At 40.1% G+C, this 10,312-nt stretch overlaps 1 non-coding gene across 1 annotated transcript; it reads right to left on the bottom strand.

Moving 5' to 3' along the window:
* Positions 1 to 2,861: 2,861 nt before the first annotated feature.
* TRNAQ-UUG (transfer RNA glutamine (anticodon UUG)) lies at positions 2,862 to 2,933 on the bottom strand. Its single transcript has one exon. It is a non-coding gene; the product is annotated as a tRNA-Gln (tRNA).
* Between the last annotated feature and the right edge of the window lie 7,379 nt (positions 2,934 to 10,312).

Genomic DNA, 10,312 nt, shown 5'->3' with positions numbered 1-10,312 from the left:
GGACCCGTCTGGTTGCATGTCTTTGAACTTTCTCGAGTTTCACTTCGTATTTACTTGGGTTACCCCACTGGCGCTGCTTACTCGAGGCTGGTCATTCATGTGTTATAGATGGTGCACATTCAAGGTTGGTCGCACAAAAGTGCTGAAGACTGTACACATTCAGGGTTGGCTACGCACACATACGTTGAAAAACATAAAGAAGTCTGTTTAGATTTCTAAAGGTCATCTGCATCTTTGTCAGCCAAGCATGTGCCTCTGATGTTATCCTGTGTGTGTACTTGACTTTTTGTGGTTGCAGGGGGTCGATTCACAGCTCCTGGCACTGCCTCTTCGCTGGTCGCTACTAGGTCCTCTCTCTACTCATGGGCTTTATCGCACCTCTTCTTAAAGCTGTGTATGGATCCCGCCTCCATTACATCACTCTCCAGATACTTCTACTTCCTGACAACTCTTTGACTGAAGAAATACTTCCTAACATTCCCGTGACTCATCTGAGTCTTCATCTTCCAGTTGTGACCCCTTGTTGTGTCCCATCTCTGAAACATCTTGTCCCTAGTCACCTTGTCAATTCCTCTCAGTATTTTATGTCATTATCATGTCCTCCCTATCTCTCCTGTCCTCCAATGTCGTCAGGTAGATTTTCCTTAACCTCTCCTCGTAGGACATACCTCTTACCTCCGGGACTAGTCTTGTTGCAAACCTTTGTACTTTCTCTAATTTCTTGACGTACTTGAACAGGTGTAGGTTCCATACTGGTGCTGCATACTCCAGTATGGGCCTGACGTGTTAGTTGGTTACCAGTTGTAAAAGTCACTTGTCGATAGACACTTGGCCTGGTGGTGGTGGTGGTGGTGTGTGTGTGTGTGTGTGTGTGTGTGTGTGTGTGTGTGTGTGTACTCACCTAGATGTGGTTGCAGGGGTCGATTCATAGCTCCTGGCCCTGCCTCTTCACTTGGCTTACAGGGTCACGCTTCCTGCTCCATGAGGTTTATCATACCTCTTCTTCAAGCTATCATACCTCTTCTTCAAGCTATGTATATATATATATATATATATATATATATATATATATATATATATATATATATATATATATATATATGTGTGTGTGTGTGTGTGTGTGTGTGTATGGTTATCATATCTAGTGTTATCAGCCTCCATAACTATTGTGTAGATTTAAACTACTGTACCTAAAATATCGTAACTTCAGAATAATAAAAATAATAAAAATAATTAATAATAATAATAATAATTGTGGAAAATTACATTTATCTGAATGTATCATTATGTATATAACAGTAAATGAACACAGATAATTATTATTTATCAGTTAGACAAGTAGGAATTTGGGACACCTAGGTCGCAAAAAATGTCCCCCTTCGATACCTACCACTGTCATATCCACAAGTTGCTCTGGACCTATTAATTAAATGAAATATACATCAGGAATGCTGGTAAACATATAAATTTGTGGACTGTATATTAGAATTAAAAAAGGATTATATATACACACATTTACATAACAGAAGGAAAATATATCTTAATATCACTCACCAATTTGACTGGAGATTAATGTGTATCATACTCAGAAAACCTCACTCTAACTAAATCTATGAAAGTAATGCTGGCCAGAATTACACACAAATCTAGAGAGCTTATCTGAGGTTCCTGGAGCTGTCTTGTCCAGTCGTCTGATATCTCAAGTTATGCAGGAATGCATATCCACCAATTTCGCCTCCTATTTGAGAAGTGTCAACACAATTTTAACCTCTAGAGCACGAAAAATTCTTCCCCTTACACTAACGTTTGTACAAAATTCAAAACCAAGATGGCGAGTCCCCTTCTGCACAGACGCAGGCTTTCCGTTTTCTATGATAAATATTATTAAATACAGTATGGCCATCTGTTTACATATAAATACTGAATTTCTGGAAAATATATACAGTATTTTCCACAATAATAATAATAATAATAATAATAATAATAATAATAATAATAATAATAATAATAATATTATTATTATTATTATTATTATTATTATTATTATTATTATTATTACATTCTGTTAATTTATAAAATAAAATTTATGATGGGTTTACAGAGCTTAATTATTGATTTCAAATACATTATCATCCCTTCTATTTTAGCACGTAATTTACGTCCGCACTTATAATGTTCGACAAATCCTATTATTACTGTGGTTCCAGATATCAAAAGGGGCAGTAGTAAGGTAACTCAGTTTGAAAATATCCCTACATAAGCAACATTCAAGTAACTTAGAATTAGAGGCGAGATTTTAGATTTTTGCCTCATTAACGAGGCTAATTTGTGAAGCCCATCCCCTATAGTACGACATTAGAGGCTTTAAAACATGGAATATGTTGCTCAAAAGGTAGGTGAGGAAGAATTTTAGGTTCTGGAAGCTACCTGTTTTTTTTCCTTAGATAAAGTGTTATCGGAAGGAAAAAATATATATTAGTTCCAGATAGCGAGGTTGATCTTAAGCAGCCGGGGAGACTCGTTTCACACCTTCCTTCCCGAGCAGCTAACCACCGAGCCTCGCGAGCCTCTACCACCCTCCTCCAAAACATTTAAAATATTTCAGTTTTAAAAAGATTATCCACTATTTTCCTTGTTCTGTGGCTTGAATAAAAACTCAAACTATTTTTTTAAATAAACATACCTTACCTTCGGTCAATTGGTGAACGCTACACTGAGCTATTAAAAGAAAGTTGCAGTGGTAGGCAGGCCTATGTATGGAGGAGTGAAGGGGGGACTACACTACTAAACTAATTCCCAGGATTTATTTACATTTTCTCCTAAAGTGAATTAAACACCGAAGAAAATTAATCCACAGTGACAGGTCCTACCGAGACTCGAACTCGGATCGCTGGATTCAAAGTCCAGAGTGCTAACCATTACACCATAGGACCGCTGTGTCTGTCTATCTCCACCACACCAACAACACCATATGTTTTCATCCTGTTTTACTCTTTAATATCTATATATTCTTCTTTGTGTAGCTGCAGGGGTTGAGTCACAGCTCTTGGCCTCGAACCTCCTTGTGTATTATATTACTTCTTTCAGTTTAAACTGAATATTTATTGATTTTTAGCGAGGTTATTATGTTATTACACACACACACACACACACACACACACACACACACACACACACACACACACACACACACACACACATATATATATATATATATATATATATATATATATATATATATATATATATATATATATATATATATATATATATATATATATATATATATATATATATATTCTAGGTAGTAGGTTGGTAGACAGCAACCGCCCAGGGAGGTACTACCGTCCTGCCAAGTGAGTGTAAAACGAAAGCCTGTAATTGTTTTACATGATGGTAGGATTGCTGGTGTCCATTTTTCTGTCTCATGAACATGCAAGGTTTCAGGTACGTCTTGCTACTTCTACTTACACTTAGGTCACACTACACATACATGTACAAGCGTATATATACATACCCCTCTGGGTTTTCTTTCTAGTTCTTGTTCTTGTTTATTTCCTCTTATCTCCATGGGGAAGTGGAACAGAATTCTTCCTCCGTAGGCCATGCGTGTTGTAAGAGGCGACTAAAATGCCGGGAGCAAGGGGCTAGTAACTCCTTCTCCTGTATATATTACTAAATTTGAAAGGAGAAACTTTGGTTTTTTCTCTTGGGCCATCCCGCCTCGGTGGGATACGGCCGGTGTGTTGAAAGAAAGAATATATATATATATATATATATATATATATATATATATATATATATATATATATATATATATATATATATAGAACTCATTTAACATTAAGTCCTTGCTAAAAATTTCTCTTATACATTTAAAGATATATTTGTTCATTATCGTTAATATAAAAAATAATTATTTTGTACCAAAAGAACCTTAGAAAACTTACCTGACATTATAATCAGCACAATTTAATTTAGCCTAATCCAACTAAATATATTTTATATAAGTTTACAATAATTTAATAAACAAACACAATGAAATATATTTTTTTCGTTGGATTCAGAATGATTTTTGTGAAATTATTGTATACACAAATTTTCGCTTGCCCTATTCGGCAAGACATATCTACGTGTAAATTACTTAAGATAACCCAAGAAAGTCAGACTTCTCACTCACATCTAATTACACCCATCCACATCTACTGAGAGCCTTAGACTCACAACTGAAGCACCTGGGTTCGATCCTGGGGCCGGTGGAGAAGCTGGGTGTGTTTCTTTATACCTGTTGCCTCATTTCACCTAGCAGTAAGTAGGTACTTGGGTGTTAGGTGGCTGTTGTGGGTGGCATCCTGGGGAAGAGGATGACAGGATATAAGCCATACACCCATCACACAACACAGCTGTGTTAACCTCATACACCCATCACACAACACAGCTGTGTTAACCTCATACACCCATCACACAACACAGCTGTGTTAACCTCATACACCCATCACACAACATAGCTGTGTTAACCTCATACACCCATCACACAACACAGCTGTGTTAACCTCATACACCCATCACACAACACAGCTGTGTTAACCTCATACACCCATCACACAACACAGCTGTGTTAACCTCATACACCCATCACACAACACAGCTGTGTTAACCTCATACACCCATCACACAACACAGCTGTGTTAACCTCATACACCCATCACACAACTCAGCTGTGTTAACCTCATACACCCATCACACAACTCAGCTGTGTTAACCTCATGCACCCATCACACAACACAGCTGTGTTAACCTCATACACCCATCACACAACACAGCTGTGTTAACCTCATACACCCATAACACAACACAGCTGTGTTAACCTCATACACCCATCACACAACACAGCTGTGTTAACCTCATACACCCATAACACAACACAGCTGTGTTAACCTCATACACCCATCACACAACACAGCTGTGTTAACCTCATACACCCATCACACAGCACAGCTGTGTTAACCTCATACACCCATAACACAACACAGCTGTGTTAACCTCATACACCCATAACACAACACAGCTGTGTTAACCTCATACACCCATCACACAACACAGCTGTGTTAACCTCATACACCCATCACACAACACAGCTGTGTTAACCTCATACACCCATCACACAACACAGCTGTGTTAACCTCATACACCCATCACACAACACAGCTGTGTTAACCTCATACACCCATCACACAACACAGCTGTGTTAACCTCATACACCCATCACACAACATAGCTGTGTTAACCTCATACACCCGTCACACAACACAGCTGTGTTAACCTCATACACCCGTCACTCAACACAGCTGTGTTAACCTCATACACCCATCACTCAACACAGTTGTGTTAACCTCATACACCCATCACTCAACACAGTTGTGTTAACCTCATACACCCATCACTCAACACAGCTGTGTTAACCTCATACACCCATCACTCAACACAGCTGTGTTAACCTCATACACCCATCACACAACACAGCTGTGTTAACCTCATACACCCATCACACAACACAGCTGTGTTAACCTCATACACCCATCACACAACACAGCTGTGTTAACCTCATACACCCATCACACAACACAGCTGTGTTAACCTCATACACCCATCACACAACACAGCTGTGTTAACCTCATACACCCATCACACAACACAGCTGTGTTAACCTCATACACCCATCACACAACACAGCTGTGTTAACCTCATACACCCATCACACAACATAGCTGTGTTAACCTCATACACCCATCACTCAACACAGCTGTGTTAACCTCATACACCCATCACACAACACAGCTGTGTTAACCTCATACACCCATCACTCAACACAGCTGTGTTAACCTCATACACCCATCACTCAACACAGCTGTGTTAACCTCATACACCCATCACTCAACACAGCTGTGTTAACCTCATACACCCATCACAGCTGTGTTAACCTCATACACCCATCACTCAACACAGCTGTGTTAACCTCATACACCCATCACACAACACAGCTGTGTTAACCTCATACACCCATCACACAACACAGCTGTGTTAACCTCATACACCCATCACACAACACAGCTGTGTTAACCTCATACACCCATCACACAACACAGCTGTGTTAACCTCATACACCCATCACACAACACAGCTGTGTTAACCTCATACACCCATCACACAACATAGCTGTGTTAACCTCATACACCCATCACACAACACAGCTGTGTTAACCTCATACACCCATCACTCAACACAGCTGTGTTAACCTCATACACCCATCACACAACACAGCTGTGTTAACCTCATACACCCATCACACAACACAGCTGTGTTAACCTCATACACCCATCACACAACACAGCTGTGTTAACCTCATACACCCATCACACAACACAGCTGTGTTAACCTCATACACCCATCACACAACACAGCTGTGTTAACCTCATACACCCATCACACAACACAGCTGTGTTAACCTCATACACCCATCACACAACACAGCTGTGTTAACCTCATACACCCATCACACAACACAGCTGTGTTAACCTCATACACCCATCACACAGGGCATTTTCACATACAATAGATTCCATGAGTCTGCAGCTCTGGAGTGGTCACAATGACGTAACCATCATTACACATGATAGAGCAATATTTCCATCACGAATGATTACAGTATTAAAGCTTCTATTCAGCAACACATGATCAGCAAGATAAGGCTAAATGTGTACCTTCACGTAGTTGATATAATTTTTGTTGGTTCTTCCTCCTACGTTGTCGTCTGTAACTCGAGAATGCCGCATCCGATAGGCTTCAAAGTTTCAACACTGGTGTATTGTAACTGGGAAGAAGGTTCATGCAGCTGTAGGTGTGTGTAAGTGCTCTATGGTAAATTCTAAGCAGTCCATTCCTGATTTTGGTGTCTATGAGATAACTGGAGAATGTTTCATTCGATCGTCTTCAAACTTTCAACACTGGTGCATCCTCCTCAGAAGAAGGTTGGTATAATGGTTGAAGTGCGTACGAGTGAATATGGCAATTTAATTTTTAAAATGGTGTTAGTTGTCCATGAAATAACTGAAGTATGAATCTTCTGAATAGCTTCAGTATTTAACGACTGATGCAGCCTATGGAGAGGACTGATGCAGCCTATGGAGAGGACTGATGCAGCCTATGGAGAGGACTGATGCAGCCTATGGAGAGGACTGATGCAGCCTATGGAGAGGACTGATGCAGCCTATGGAGAGGACTGATGCAACCTATGGAGAGGACTGATGCAGCCTATGGAGAGGACTGATGCAGCCTATGGAGAGGACTGATGCAGCCTATGGAGAGGACTGATGCAACCTATGGAGAGGACTGATGCAGCCTACGGAGAGGACTGATGCAGCCTATGGAGAGGACTGATGCAGCCTATGGAGAGGACTGATGCAGCCTATGGAGAGGACTGATGCAGCCTATGGAGAGGACTGATGCAGCCTACGGAGAGGACTGATGCAGCCTACGGAGAGGACTGATGCAGCCTATGGAGAGGACTGATGCAGCCTATTGAGAGGACTGATGCAGCCTATGGAGAGGACTGATGCAGCCTATGGAGAGGACTGATGCAGCCTATGGAGAGTACTGATGCAGCCTATGGAGAGGACTGATGCAGCCTATGGAGAGGACTGATGCAGCCTATGGAGAGGACGGTGTGCGGGAAGTTTACATGCTGTTTAGATAAACATTTGTCAATTTATAGACAAAAGTTGCAATAATTTGCTTGCGAGCATTAACTGGAGACTTTGTCTTCTGATCGTCTTCCAGTTTTTAGTGATGATGATACTGCTCAAAGGAAGGTTCTTACGAATTTTAGGCTGTATAAGTTTTAATTTGACAATTGTATTAAAGTGGTTTCCAGGCAAGAACTGGGGAATGCGTCTTCCGGTCGGTTGAAACCCTAAGTGCTGGTGTGTATTAATCTCATATTCATCTTGGGCTCTATAGATGACAGTTTGCCAGCTTTGTGGAAAAATTGTGAAATGAAATATTGGTTTTCATGCATTAATTTGTGAATGGTTCATTCAGTAGGCTTCAAACCTTCAACGCCGAAGTATTTTACCCAGAGGAAGCTTTGAATCGTTGATGAACTGTGTAGGTATATATCTGAAGTTTTTACTTAATCTCCACAATTGTCCTTGTCTGATAGCATATTAGTAAGACGCACAAATTCCAATTCCTTAAAAAAAATCCATATTTTGTCTTACACGACTTCGGTGAATTTAATTTAGAAATTCGTGAAAAAAAGTAAAAAATGTTTAAAATTTGTTCTTTATGAGATTTTTAAGTTTGACGAGTATTGTGAATGCCTTTCCCGAGTGTCTTCAAATCTTTATTACTGATATTAAACTGCATGAAAAACTTGAGCCGCGCTCTGTACTATTCCTTTTGCATACATTGAGGTAGAGGGGGGAGGGGCTGGGCTAGTAGAATGCAGGAACACCTTGGATCACGCAGCAACAGAAACACATCTAGTTTATTATTAGTAATATTCGTTATTAGCTTAAATAACAGCAGCAGTAGTACTAACAGTTGTAGCAATAGTAGTAGTACCAGTAGTAGAAGTACCAGTAGTAGTAGTAGCAGCAGCACTAGTACTAGTAGTAATAGTAGTACCAGTAGTAGCAGAACTAATTAGTAGTAGCACTAGTAGTAGTAATAGTGTTGGTAGTAGCAGTAGTAATAGTACCAGTAGTTGCAGTAGTAATAGAACCGGTAGTGGCAGCAATAGTAGTAATAGTAATAGTAGTAGTAGTAGTAGTAGTAGTAGTAGTAGTAGTAGTAGTAGTAGTACGCAGGTGGTGACAGACAAGAGAGACAGCCAGATGTGGGGTGCGTGTTCTGGCATCAATTCTCCTCTTCTCCTTCTCTCCCCCTCCGCACTACCGCTACCTCCCTCAACCCACGATCCACCCCTTCTCTTCCCACCCAACCAACATCCTAACTCCACCCCCTCCCCCTCCAAGTCAAGTGATTGCATCAGACCTCCACCCCAGACATCGTACACCCCAGCTTTGCAAGTCATCCAGCATATCTTAGTTTATTAGGTCTAAGACTATATTTGGATTATTAAAACCGCATTTAAGAGATCCCAGTGTAAATACAGGGACCCAATTGTAAATACAAGGGCCCCTAATGGATGTACAGGGGTCCCTAATGGATATACAGGGGCCCCTGAGGGAATACAGGGACCTCTCAAGGAATACAGGTACCCCTAATGGATATACGAGGACCCCTAATGGACATACAGGGATTTTACTGGAAATGCAGGGTCTCCAATGAAATACAGGGACGTGAATGGAAATACAGGGACCCCAATGAAAATAGGCACTCCACTGGAAATTCTGGGGTTCCATTGGAAATAAAACACATGATTCGAATTTATTAATAATAATAATAACAATAAACACAAACTAAATATATATTCCCCATGGAGATATTGTTTTTATAATTAACATGGAAAAGTAAATCTCTTAATTGTGAAATGCATTTCGGGGAGATTAAACTAACTTAACCTCTCCAGGTAAACTCCAGGTAACTTAAATTTGCTTGTCACTGATTAGCTCAAGGTTGACTGTGACGGCTAAGGTTGACGTAGCTAGTTTGAGGATAAGATTATCATTTAGAATGATTGCTCGAGGTAACTGTTGGTTCTGAAGGGAAATGAAAGGCCAAAGTAACCTATGTCTCGATTTATTCAGCCGACGCCATAACAAGCATAACAATAGATCCCACAAACGAAAGTGTAAATGATAGGATACAAACGAGATGACGCAAGGGATTGAAGTTACTCTTCGATCCTGTGCTATAGGATTACATAGCAGTTCAATACTCAACAGTAACAAAACTATTCATAACTACAATGCTGATTTGAGGCTAGAATAACACAAAACAGTATTGGGAATGAAGAAGAGCATGAGTATGGTTGCGAGTGACATCTGGATGGGTAGATGAGTTACAACAAATCCAGGTGTTTTTTTTTAACTATTTTTACAGCAGCAGCTGGCAGACAGTGACCTTTCAGAATCTTCTGGTAGAAAGTTCCATATTTTTGGGTCTTATGTGCTTGGAATTGTTACTCAGGGTAAGTTGTGCTCGTGGGATGTCTGTGCATTCATTTAGAGCTTTGTAAGAAGATCTTTAGGTCAGAGTTCATCATTTGTGTTAAGTGTCCTGTATACATAGCATCTCCACGTAACACTGCTTGGCGAAATGTCTTGATATAATGATACTCATGTATTGC

The sequence above is a fragment of the Cherax quadricarinatus genome, chromosome 30 (genome assembly GCF_038502225.1).
Source record: "Cherax quadricarinatus isolate ZL_2023a chromosome 30, ASM3850222v1, whole genome shotgun sequence".
In the NCBI taxonomy this organism is placed as follows: domain Eukaryota; kingdom Metazoa; phylum Arthropoda; class Malacostraca; order Decapoda; family Parastacidae; genus Cherax; species Cherax quadricarinatus.
Note: the sequence above shows the minus strand (reverse complement) of the source record. Positions and strands in the feature narration are given on the sequence as shown.